General features: G+C 38.5%; 1 long non-coding RNA gene across 2 annotated transcripts in view; it reads left to right on the top strand.

Moving 5' to 3' along the window:
• Nucleotides 1-1374: 1374 nt before the first annotated feature.
• The window catches only part of LOC110196484 (uncharacterized), a 109712-nt gene continuing 98732 nt past the window's right edge, over nt 1375-12354 (top strand). For both annotated transcript variants that reach the window (XR_002321230.2, XR_013485897.1), the window contains exon 1: nt 1375-1605. This is a non-coding gene — a long non-coding RNA (uncharacterized LOC110196484). The remainder of the gene's footprint in view (nt 1606-12354) is intronic.

The following is a 12354-nucleotide window of genomic DNA, read 5'->3' as shown; positions in this document are numbered from 1 at the left end:
GAGTAGAGAATTGACAGATGTTATACGCGTGATGGAGATAGTATTGGCATGACCTAACAACTATCACATTTTATTTTGTATTATCTTTATGTTCATGTCATATCATCCACTCCTTCCTCCTTTCAAGACACTGTAAGCACCTTGAAGGAATGGACTCTGCCATTTTTTATCATTGCATTTCCAGGGAATGTGCATACCAGGTGTTTAATACATGTTTGAGTTGAGTTTAATTTTACTTGCCTATTGTCTACTACCAGATATCATTCTGCTCCTAGGTCAGCTGCAATTTGCCTATCCTTCCCTTGTCTCTCCTGTCTGGCATCATTGATTTTCACCTATTTCACCCCTGGAGGTCCAACTAAGCCCTAGTTATGATGGATTGTAGTGTTTATGAGGCCAAGGAAAGTCTTGTGGCTGCTTAATAAGTTTCTTTTTGTTGATTTTATTGCCTTCACATAAATAAGCCTAACAGTCAGACTCACTGACATCGCTCTCTTACAAGCTCACGTAGATATACACATAATCCTTTTAGCACTAACTGACAAGGTCAAGAAAACCATCAGATTTGAAATCTCAAATTGGAGCATGGAATTTACTTGAGACTCAGATGTCTGAGTCCCAACTACTTTGTGCCTTATTTTTCACCCTCCTTGTCCAGCCTTATCTCCTGTTCCAGAGTGATCCTAATTCACTGTGGAAATGGTTATAAATTCACCAGGCCTTTGTGCAATCCTTCATTGCACTTTGGCCTTATAAACAGTGCATGAACAGGCATAGCTACTACAAAACAAGAGGCCTGACAAAATATATAAAGAATGACCCAAAAAGTAAAACAAAGTCGGTCATTATAGTATGTGGAGCTGAAAGAGATTTTTAAGGGCATTTCATTTAGTCCTCTTATTTTACAGGTGAGGAATCTGAGATCCAATAACAGAATGGGACTTGCCCAAGGTTATGGAAAAGATAAGCAATGGAACTGAGATTTGAACTCAGATCATTTTATGCAAAATCCAGGGAACCAGAGTGTCCACTTCCTCCTAGACTTCAGTTATGAGGAATCTGATACGAAAAGTTGCAAACCACCTCTGCAAGACCTCATATGCTACTGGCTGTTTTGGAAATTACCTTTGTTTGAAGTACAAACATTAATAAAATTGAACATTAAAAAAAAAACTAGACAAAGTCTTTTAGATAATTTACATAAACTCATTTCTTTCATGCAGTGCCCCAAGCATTTTTTGATTGAAAGGTCTGCCTTTAAGAAAACTCATGAGCTTTTTCAGTGCTAATTATTGACTAGTCAGAAAAATTACTTCTCTGTCTGAAGGAAGAATTCTCTTAAGAAAGCATTTTTCTATGGACATGGGTCAAAGAGCCCCTGGCATGAAGCACCAAGGGTGTGATTCTTGCCTCTATTAGTTAAGTCTTTTGCTTTAAGGTAATAGTGTTAGGTGTGTTCCTCCCATTTTCCCTTAGGGAACCATAAATATCACTTTCAATTCTTCTTAGCTTACCCTTAATTGAAGAAGAAAGAAAACTAACTTTACTGGAAAGAGGGCTGAATGAATGTATTCTATAAATATCTTCAGAAGACTCTACTCAGGGGTAAGTTTCTTTTTATTTTCTAAAGGCAAGTACTTCTCTCTTTTGCTCTTATCTTTGGGATCAAAGTTCCTTGAGGGCAGGGGCCACAGTTTACACCCTTCTGAATCCCTAGAGTTGTGTCCATATTTGGTGCTAATGTTTGCTGCTGCTGAGGATGATGGGGGATAAAAAAATAGGAGCTAGGTAGGGTTATGTGTGTGGGGGGGGTGGTGTTGTCTAAGAATGAACTTCATTGGTCAGAAATGATAGACAGTATCTTTATTTCATATTAAGTATAAATTTCAGGATGGTATAGCACTGAAAGCCAAATATAGAAATGCAATTTTCAAGCAAGCATTCACTAAGATTTTTCATAAAATCTAGAACATACATATTTAAGGGTTTTTAAAAAAATATGAATAACCACCTATTTACACTTCAGATGCAAATCCTTATTAAAACCTTTAGGTCTGAATCTTCCAATTTGTACATCCATTTCCTGATGGGGGATGAGTACAGAGTGAGATGTGACACTGACCACTTTTACATGTAATTCTTATGACTTAAACCCCATCACCTAGGCCTTGGTTTGACATTTCCTCATCCTACTCATTCACAAAACTTAGATTCCTCTTATCAGTGTAATTTTTTTTTATAATGGAAAGGCTTGCTTTTAGGCACATTTAGTATGGCATCTATTTTCTTTCTTTTTAAAAAATTTTTATTAATTTATTTTGATTTATCAACAATCACTTCCATATGCTTTTAAGTTGAAATTTTTTCTCCCCCTTCCTCCCCCCCACCCTCCCCAAGATGGCATACAATCTGATATAGGCTTTACATTTACATACCCATTAAACATATTTTCACATTAGTGAAGTTGTAAGTAAAAATTAAAACCAATAGGAGGAACCATCAGAAACATGAAACAAAATTCAGCAGAAGGTAAAAATAAGTGATAGTGATTCAACTTCCATAGCTCTTTCTTTGGATGTGGAGAGCATTTTCTGACCCGAGGCCTCTGGAGGTGTCTTAGATCCTTGTAATGCTGAGAAGGGTTCAGTTTAACAATCTTAGTCATTGCATAACATGGCTGTTATTGTGTACAAAGTCCTCTTGGTTCTGCTCACTTCACTCAGCATCAGACCATATAAACCTTTCCAGGTTTTTCTGAAGTCAGCCTGTTCATCATTTATTATAGCACAATAGTATTCCATTACAGTCATATACCACCACTTGCTCAGCCATTCCCCAATTGATGGGCATTCTCTCAATTTCCAATTCTTTGCCACCACAAAAAGAGCTGCTATGAATATTTTTGTACATGTGGGTCCTTTTCCCATTGTTTGACCTCTTTGGGATATAGCCCTAAAAGTGCTATTACTGGATCAAAGGATATGCACATTTTTGTAGCCCTTTGGGCATAATTCTAAATTGTTCTCCAAAATGGTTGGATCATTTTACAATTCCACCAGCAATGTTTTAGTGTTCCAATTTTCCCACATTTTCTCCAACATTTATCATTTTCCTGTTTTGTCATGTTGGCCGATCTGATAGGTGTGATGTGGTACCTCAGAGTTGTTTTGATTTGCATTTCTCTAATCAATAACGATTTAGAGCATTTTTTCATATGACCATAGATGCCTTAATTTCTTCATCTGACCACTGTCTGTTCATATCCTTTGACCATTTATCAATTGGGAAATGGCTTGTATTCTTATAAATTTGTCTTAATTCTCTATATATTTTAGAAATGAGGCCTTTATCAGAGAGACTGGTTGTAAAAATTCTTTCCCAATTTTCTACCTTTCTTCTAATCTTAGTTGCATTGGCTTTGTTTGTGCAAAAACTTTTCCATTTAATGTAATCAAAATTATCCATTTTGCTTTTCATAATGTTCTCTATCTCCTGTTTGGTCATGAATTCTTCTGTTATTCATGGATCTGATCGGTAAACTATTCCTTGTTCTCCCAGTTTACTTATGGTATCACTATGGCATCTATTTTCAAGGTGATTGAGAAAACTATGTTTTTATTTTAGATCTTTTTTTCTGCCTTTGAGGAAAGAGAGGGGTAATTTTATATACACACAGATGTATATATATCTATGTATAGACACATCTATACATATATAGTGACATATTGCATCAAATACATGTATATATACATGTATGTATATATACATATGTGTAATTCCATGGCAGCAAAGGTCTAGTAACAGCAAAAAACCTGTCATATAATTGAGGGCTTTCCAATTGGCTGACATGGAGTCTGGACTTGTAGAACAAGTGAAAGAAATCAGTCCAGTGTGCTCAGCTGGGTGATTGCGTTTTATGTGGGACATTCTAAGATAGGACAACATTCTCTTCTGAGACCACAAAGCAGTGGGAATATTCTTGGCCTAGCTCTGCCCAAGGGATTTAGTTAAGGCTCAGATTAGAAGGCTAAAATACTGGTCAATCTGGGACAGAGAAGCTTGTTTTTATACTTCTAATTATTCTAACCTTCTAAAATCTGCCAATGATACCTCATCCTGAAACAGAATTGGCCTAGGGCTCTCCAAGTCTATGCTAATGACTAATGGAACGGTAGGACTAGTAGATGCTATCAAATTAGAAAAACTTTGATTATGGGCCCAGTTAATGACCACATATAGACTGTAGAACCTGCTTAGCTAAATTCAGCTCAATACCAGAAAGCTAAACACCAAGTGACAATATACTTTGTCTAAGACAACTCCTAATTAGAGGGGGGATATAGATGGGTCAATAAAGCAGCTATCAGTACTGCTAAAATCACAGTTCTTCAGAAGTATCAAAAGTATGGAAATCACAAATTACATTGATAATTTCATGGATCAGTGATTTTATTAGTGTGGCTAGTCCTTGTACTAATTCAGATTGGTACTCCTCCAAGTCTGCCCATTCTTGTGTGATTCTTGTCCATGGCTTTCCCTAAATTCTCCATAAAATACCAGTACTCTAGAGGCCTTCATCTTTTTGAAAACATTTCAGTTACAGCACTTAGGGGACTCATCTCTTGACTCATATTCACCATCTAAGGTCTCTGCCTCCTTTTCCAGCTATACATCCCCTTGATAATATCTTATATGCCACACATCATGCACAAATTCTGTTTGTTTGGTGTTGTTTGATGTGGTTTGGTTTGACCATGTGAGTAATTCAGGTTCACCCCCACAATGAACAAAAATAAATCACTTCACCCTGACATTATTTCTGAATCAGTATGTTCTCTTTTCCCTTGCAAATAAGTCCTAGAAAATCTACCCTCCCGGCTGGTATAACAAAAATGGAAAAGAGCGAACAGGTGCCAAACAGGGGCATCCCGTTAAAGGAAGAGAAAAAGGCATACGTGTGATGAGAAGTCAGGTGGGACAGATGGTAGGATTTAGAGCTAGGAGGCTCTAGACATTAAACAGTCCAACACCTTTATTTTACAGATGAGAAAACTCAGATACAAAGAAGCTAAATAAAAGTGACCTTACACAGGGTCACACAAAGAGCTAGCAGCAGAGCTAGAATGCAAAAACAGGATTATTTGATTCCCAGTCTAGGGCTCTGTCCTCCATTATGATGAGATCTCTGACAACAGGGAGTGAGGCAAGCTCAGGGACTGGGAGTCCAGGAGTCTCAGTGCCTCAAACCAGAGGGCTATAAATTAAGAGAAATTTAAAAAACAACAAAGGCAAAAACCCTGAAGCTAAAGGCAAGGTCCACTAGAACAGTAGGAAGATAATGCAGTCCAGCAAGGCCCAAGGTTACATTCTCTACAAACAGTGCTCATTTGCTTACAGTGTCTTCCTGACCAAACCACAAGTAACAAATGCAGGTACAGTTAGGTGAATGATACTAATTCTAGTCACTTGGACACCACATGAAAAACTATGGTTGAACTACCAACATCTGGGAACATATATGTCAGCAACTATTTCCACTGCCCCTAAATGGGCATTAATTTGAGGAGCTATTTAATTTGGGATTAGCAGATGTTGAACATCTGTATTCCATTTTCATCATTATTATCCCAGATATAACTACCCACTGTCACTTCATTTCAGATTCATTAGCCCTGACAAAGCAACTTCAGAATGAAGGTTATGTAACTGGTATGGCATGACTATTAGCTTCCAGGTTGGGTAGGATAGTTGGTCAGAAAGCAAGGACAAGAAAAAAAAATAGGGATGATAAGAAACGTACTACATTCACTGTTTACTATGCTATATACTTCCTTCACCCTACGCCCTGCTCCTTCCTGCATCGAGGAACTCTGAAGGAAGGATAGAGAACAGCTGGTTAAAGTACATGGTCACAGGACAGGTCTGACCATTTTGATTTGGCCATTTGCTTTATTTGGATACATGTATCCACTCTAGAAAGACAGACATGATCCAAATGGGAAGGAGATTCAAAAAGAAAAAGGCCAAGAGCCAAGAAAATGTGGAGGCAATCTCATTCTTTCGTTCATTCAATTAACATTTATTAAGTGCCTACTATGCAAGCAACATCACAAAATTCACATTTATTGTTGTTGTTCAGTCATTTTTCAATCATATCCAATTCTTTGTGAACTCATTTGGGTTTTTCTTGGCAGAGATACTGGAGTGGTTTGTCATTTCCTTCTCTAGCTCATTTTACAGATAAGGAAACTGAGGCAAACAGGATTAAGTAACTTGCCCAGGGTCACACAGCCACTAAGTGTCTGGGGCCAGATTTGTACTCAGGGAGATGAGCCTTCCTGACTGCAGGCCTGGCACTCTATCCACTGCACCACCTGGTTGCCCCATATGATTCACATAGGAAATGGAAATTTGTAATAGTTTAGTATAAGCACACAAAAATTTTTATTTGCCAAACAAAGAAGTTTTTTTACAGACAAAATCATTCAAAAGGACAAGAGGGATAAGGGTCTAGTTAGATTAATTTTTTGCATCTTCAAAATATAGTTCAGTATCAAATAATATTTATCATAATAAAGTCATCCTGTAAAAGGGAGAAAGGTTTCATTATGGCACATAACTTTATTTAGCAATTTTCAGATACGAAGGAGCCTTGGGAATAATTATGAAGTGGACTAAGGTTATTTGCATCCTTCCTCCCTTTTTGAGATTAGTCTCCTTTTTGCCTCATGTCCATCCTGTAGGGCCACCCCACCCTGATGCCATCACCCTGGCCCATTCCATCATTGCCTAATGCATTTTCGTGATGTCCTCCTGCTCACCATTTGGGACATGATGCAGCTACATTCTTCACTGTACCATTGAAAGTCCCCTTTTCTGTATCTATTTCCTGAGGACCCAAGTTATCGACTAGCTAACTACCCGCTAGCTAACAAACTAACCCAAATTAGAATCAAAGGCCTTACTAACTCAATTCCAGACTGCCTACTTTTTTCTTTTTTATAGGACAGATTATTAGATACTCCTAATGAGGGAAAAAATCATTTATCATGTCACATTCTTCAGATTTTTTCCCCTTGGATGTATGGATAAGAATGCATAAAGTAAATGAGATTCACAAAAGAAAAGATCTTTTGAAATTTGTGTGCATACCAGTGCCAGACAGCTATTATATATGATGTGCTCTGCTAGCATTTTTTAAAATAGTTGCAATCAGGTACTTGAGAAGTAGTTATGCTTTCTTTGAAAAAAAAAAACTTGTGGGAGTCTATGGGTATGTTGGTCTGAATTCCTGTGGCCCTAATCAAAATAAGCAGTATCATTCAACAATAATCCCTCACTGAAGACAGTGGAATAGAATGAAAAGACTGTTCGATTTCAGATGAGTTGTATTTAAATACGGTACTCAGGTGACCTTGAGAAATTCACCTTACATCTCTACTCAAAGAAACCCTCAGTATCTTTATCTGCAAGATGTAAGGGTTGGATTAGATGATCTCTAAGAGCCCTTCTAGTATTAAATTCTGTGATTGTCCAGTGCTAGTTTTGACAGCAGCCTTATGGACAGAACAGTTCTTTCTTAAGCATTATCTACTCTAATGGGAGGAATGTCAAGCCAGGTAAAATAATATCCTTCAAATGCAGAACAAATGTCCCCAGTTCTGCCTAAATAAAAATCCAGTCCTAGTGTGGTGGGAACAGTATCATAGCGCCATTTTCCATCTACGTTAGGTTAATACCTTAAAAGGCATTTAGACTTGAAAGGCAATCAAGACTTGATTGGCTCAGGAAGTTCAGGCTAGTGACATTACTTCCTAGTCTTCCAAATTCAAGGCAATGAAGAGGAGCTTTAGGCACATTCTGATATTTGGATTGTAGAAAATGATGGATAATTCAGGAGAGGGAGCTATGCTTAGCTAAATCAACTCAAGGTGTCTTCAATGCATATCCTTGTTGAACATCCTTTTACTGCTATGACTAAGTAGATCTTTTAATTGTTGAATGAACTGAGTCATATTCTGTGCTAGTTGCAAGCATAAACTACCAGGGAATGGGCATGAATCAGGTCCAGCCCATAACACTTAGAGACACATTCTGTCCATAAAAGAGGCTGGAAATTTTCTAAGATGTAGATCATTGGGTAGAGGTTCTAAGTTCTTTCATTCATTCCACATTTACTGAACAATTGCTGTAAGTTGGGTATTGTACATGGTGCTAGGGAGATGAGTATAGTCATTTATATAGAGATTTATTCTTCACAAAATACTTTACATTACTTGTTTTCTTTTGATGTTCACAAAAAACCCTATGATGGCTGTGAAATAATTATTTTTGTTTTATAGATAAAGAAATTAATTTTTTTCCTTACCCCATGCTGCCTCCAGTGACTTTATTGTCTAGTAAGGAAGAATATGCATAAATAGCCATAATTCGAGATTGTATGTGATAAATATCCTAAATGAGGGAAAACAAGGAACTATGAGAGCTCTAAATGAGAGTTAAATCCAGATGGAAGTTAGAGAGATGCTTAGGGAAGACTTCATGGAGATCATGGCACTGCCATTAAGTGAGAGACATCTCTAATGGTGGAAAGAGTTTGGGTTTTTTTGTCAGTAGACTAGGGATTTATTCCTAGCTCTACCCCTTACTGCTGGTGTGACCTTGGTCAAGTCACTACCACTCTCTAGTCTTCATTTTCCTCATATTGACTGGATGACTAATAAGATCCTTTTCTGATCTGACTTTGGTGATTGGCCTGGAAGTACCTGAAGGAGAAATAGTATTTCAGCAAATGGAGAAAAGGCACCTTAGACAGAGTACAGGATGCATATAAGGTTCAGACATACAGAACGTATTTAAGGGCCAGTGAGTAGAGTATTCATTCTACTTCATTATATTAGGAGCTCCATGAAGGCAGAGACTGTCTTTCTTTGTATCCTTAGCACTTAGAAAAGTCCCTGACACATGGGTATTGACTGACTGACCTCAGAAAGAACACACACACAAAAATAACCCCAAGATATCTTACTGGTCACATCGTTCTTGACCATATTCCCCTATAACGCAGAAGTCATGTTGTTAATAATGCCTTAAGATAAAAATAAAAACAATTAAGTAAAAACAAAACAGTTACAAACAGCTATTTTGTGCAAAGCTAGGCACTAGGTAAATACAGACAAAAATGAACTATTCTTTGCCCTCAAAAATATGTTTGTGGATAAGTAAATACAAAGTGTGGGGAGTAGATGTTCCTGGCAGTAATGTGTAACAAGCACTGGGGAAGGATTAAGTGACTATTGTTCTGTTCAGTGAAGCAAAACATTAACTTTACCTTACCCTGAGTTGTGTAACTATGTTTTATCATATTGTGAAATGTTTCTTGTTCAAGATTCCTATAAATGTTACCTCAAAAATGTCTTATAGGGAAGAGATGTCTAAGGGCATGAGGGGAATCTGTCACTTTGGTTTATTTCTCTCATTTCTCTCTTAAGTAGAACAATGCTTGAATTTAGAATAATCACAAAATTAATTTTTAAAAAATGTTTCTGGCAAGTTTGTGTGTATGGTTTAGAGTACAATATTAATATCATTTCTTGGAGAGTGCTCAGCGTATTGATGGGATTTTCCCCAAGTTGATTTGAATGGAAACCAGGGACAAATACATTACATTGCCCTAGCTTTCCACAATTCCTTTGTAGTTTTGTTAAATGGAACCCCAGGTATGATTTGAAGGATAAAAAAACAATGACCAGTGTGGTATAATCAGAGTTAAAACAAATTTTGGACTATTACTCAAGGAGAAGTTTAAATGAAGAATCCTAAGCAGAAGCTAGAGAAAAGTATTCACAAAATAGTCTAAAAATGCCTAAAGATTTGTCTAACCAGTTGACTTGATGCTGCTGGCTGGGGTTTGCATCACAAAAGATAGTAAGATATATCTTGGCGTTATAAGGCTAAGGAGCTAGAAGCCTTCAACACCTTCTGGGGGAGAAGGTCACTTAGTAGCTGATGACCAATAGATGGCAGCAAAGAGCAACAAAAGGAGCAGCAATACCCAGCAGAGAGATGTCCAGCCAGAAGGACAAAGAGAATGGCAGAATACCTCAGCGGAGGAAGAAGCTTATCCAAAGACATTACTAGAAGACGTTAATAATGCTACATCATTGAGGAAAAGAGTTTCCTTGTCTACATGTGGTTCATTCCATACCCCCTCCCTACCTCCACTCACTTGCATGTTCCCTAGTCACATGTATTCATTATGCATGCTGTCTCTTTGAAGGGTGGGAAAGTGTTTCCCTGGATATGTGTAGGATATTTTTCTGATCATTTATCTCGCTGTGCTGTTTATTTAAAAATATTTTTGAACTTTCTACTACTGCGATCTCAGTCTGATAAAAGAAATACATCAGTAGCGATGTACAAGCTATGGTTTTAAGGGGTTGATATCCCACAATGTTCCTTGAACCAAGGGAAGGAAGATGTGTACCCATGTGTAAGCATGAGTATAATGGCAGCAATATTTCCTTCGACACTGATAGGTAGGGTGGGCTAGCTTTCTCTAAGGCCCTACCCCAAGCACAGTTCTTTTCCTTAAGAGGTATTGAAACTTTCCTTGAGATTAGACTATCTAAAGCAAACCTCTTCAGGGAATTGATGTGGCTTTCTGGTCACCTGAGCACAAAATTCCTTGAGATGCTCCAGCCCCCTTTGAAGACTGCAACCACAACATATTAAATGACCAGCACTAGGAAGTTAGATTCAGCTGAATCAACATGGCACCCTCATTTGAACATCCTTCCCTTGGATTGGCTAAGTAAGCCTCCTTTTGTTAACCGTTACATAGTCTGTGAATATCTCATTGTGCTCCAGCATTAAACTCAAACTGCCAGAGAGAGTAGGGCGGAGCCAAGATGGCGGAGTGAAAGCAGTGACTTGCTTGAGCTCTCCTCCAAACCCCTCCAAATACTCATAAAAAATGGCTCTAAACAAATTCTGAAGCAGCAGAACCCACAAAAAGACAGAGTGAAACAAATTTCCAGCCCAAGACAACCTGGATGATTGATCAGAAAGGTGTATTGCACCAGGCTGGGAGCACAGCACAGCGTGGTGTGGGTGCACAGGCCGCAGCAAACCTGGAGCAGGCCTCAGAGGACTGAATCTCTTGGCAGCTGTGGAGGTTTCCAGACTCCTCAATCCACTAATGCCAAAGACAACTTAGAAGGTCAGTGGGAAAAGTCTGTTTCTGTCGGTGCTGAGAAAGGAAGGCGGGGTCTCAGCACCATTCCCCAAGAGATTGGCCCTGGGGCGGGGCAGCTGCTTCCTGAGCTTCCGGCCCACAGACTGAGGGGGAATCCAGTGGCTGATTAGAGAGGGATCGCAGGGATCTCTTTGCCAGTGCTGAGGCAGGAATCTCTTGCTTTGCCCTTGTGTGAATCTGGGTCACAGTTCCGGGCAGCGGTGCTGGGGTGAGGAGGAGCGCTGGCTTGGTGGAGATTATGGTGGCTGTACACAGAGAAACCCCTCCTCACAGTTACAGGACAGAAAGGAGTACTTGTGGTCACAGGCCAGGAAGGGAGTAAACACCTCACCCCTTATCATACCACCTTGGAAGAACTGAAAATTTACAGGTTCCTACAAGTATCTCTGAAAACAGCTGTACAAGCCCCCCCGAAGCTTGGGACAGTACATTCTCCACATTGGAAGAAGATTCATACCTTAACAAAGAGTTTAAAACTCAAGTAATTGGCCGGGATCATGAGCAAGCAGCGCAAAAAGAGTCAGACTATATTATCTTACTTTGGTGACAAAGAAAATCAAAATATACAACCAGAAGAAGACAACAAAGTCAAAGCTCCTACATCCAAAGCCTCCAAGAAAAATATGAATCAGTCCAGGCCTTGGAAGAGCTCAAAAGGGATTTTGAGAAGCAAGTAAGAGAAGTAGAGGAAAAACTGGGAAGAGAAATGAGAGTGATGCAAGAAAATCATGAAAAAAAGTCAACAGCTTGCTAAAGGAGACCCAAAAAATACTGAAGAAAATAACACCTTAAAAATAGCCTAACCCAAATGGCAAAAGAGGTCCAAAAAGCCAATGAGGAGAAAATGCCCTAAAAAGAAAATTGGCCAAATGGAAAAGGAAGTCCAAAAGCTTACTGAAGAAAACTTCCTTAAAAATTAGAATAGAGCAATTGGAAGATAGTGACTTTATGAGAAATCAAGACACTGTAAAACAAATCCAAAAGAATGAAAAATTAGAAAACAATGTGAAATATCTCATTGGAAAAACAACTGACCTGGAAAATAGATCCAGGAGAGAGAATTTAAAAATTGGGACTATCTGAAAGCCATGATCAAA

Source organism: Phascolarctos cinereus, unplaced genomic scaffold, assembly GCF_003287225.1.
Source record: "Phascolarctos cinereus isolate Bilbo 61053 unplaced genomic scaffold, phaCin_HiC Scaffold_4;HRSCAF=312, whole genome shotgun sequence".
NCBI classification, from domain to species: domain Eukaryota; kingdom Metazoa; phylum Chordata; class Mammalia; order Diprotodontia; family Phascolarctidae; genus Phascolarctos; species Phascolarctos cinereus.
Note: the sequence above shows the minus strand (reverse complement) of the source record. Positions and strands in the feature narration are given on the sequence as shown.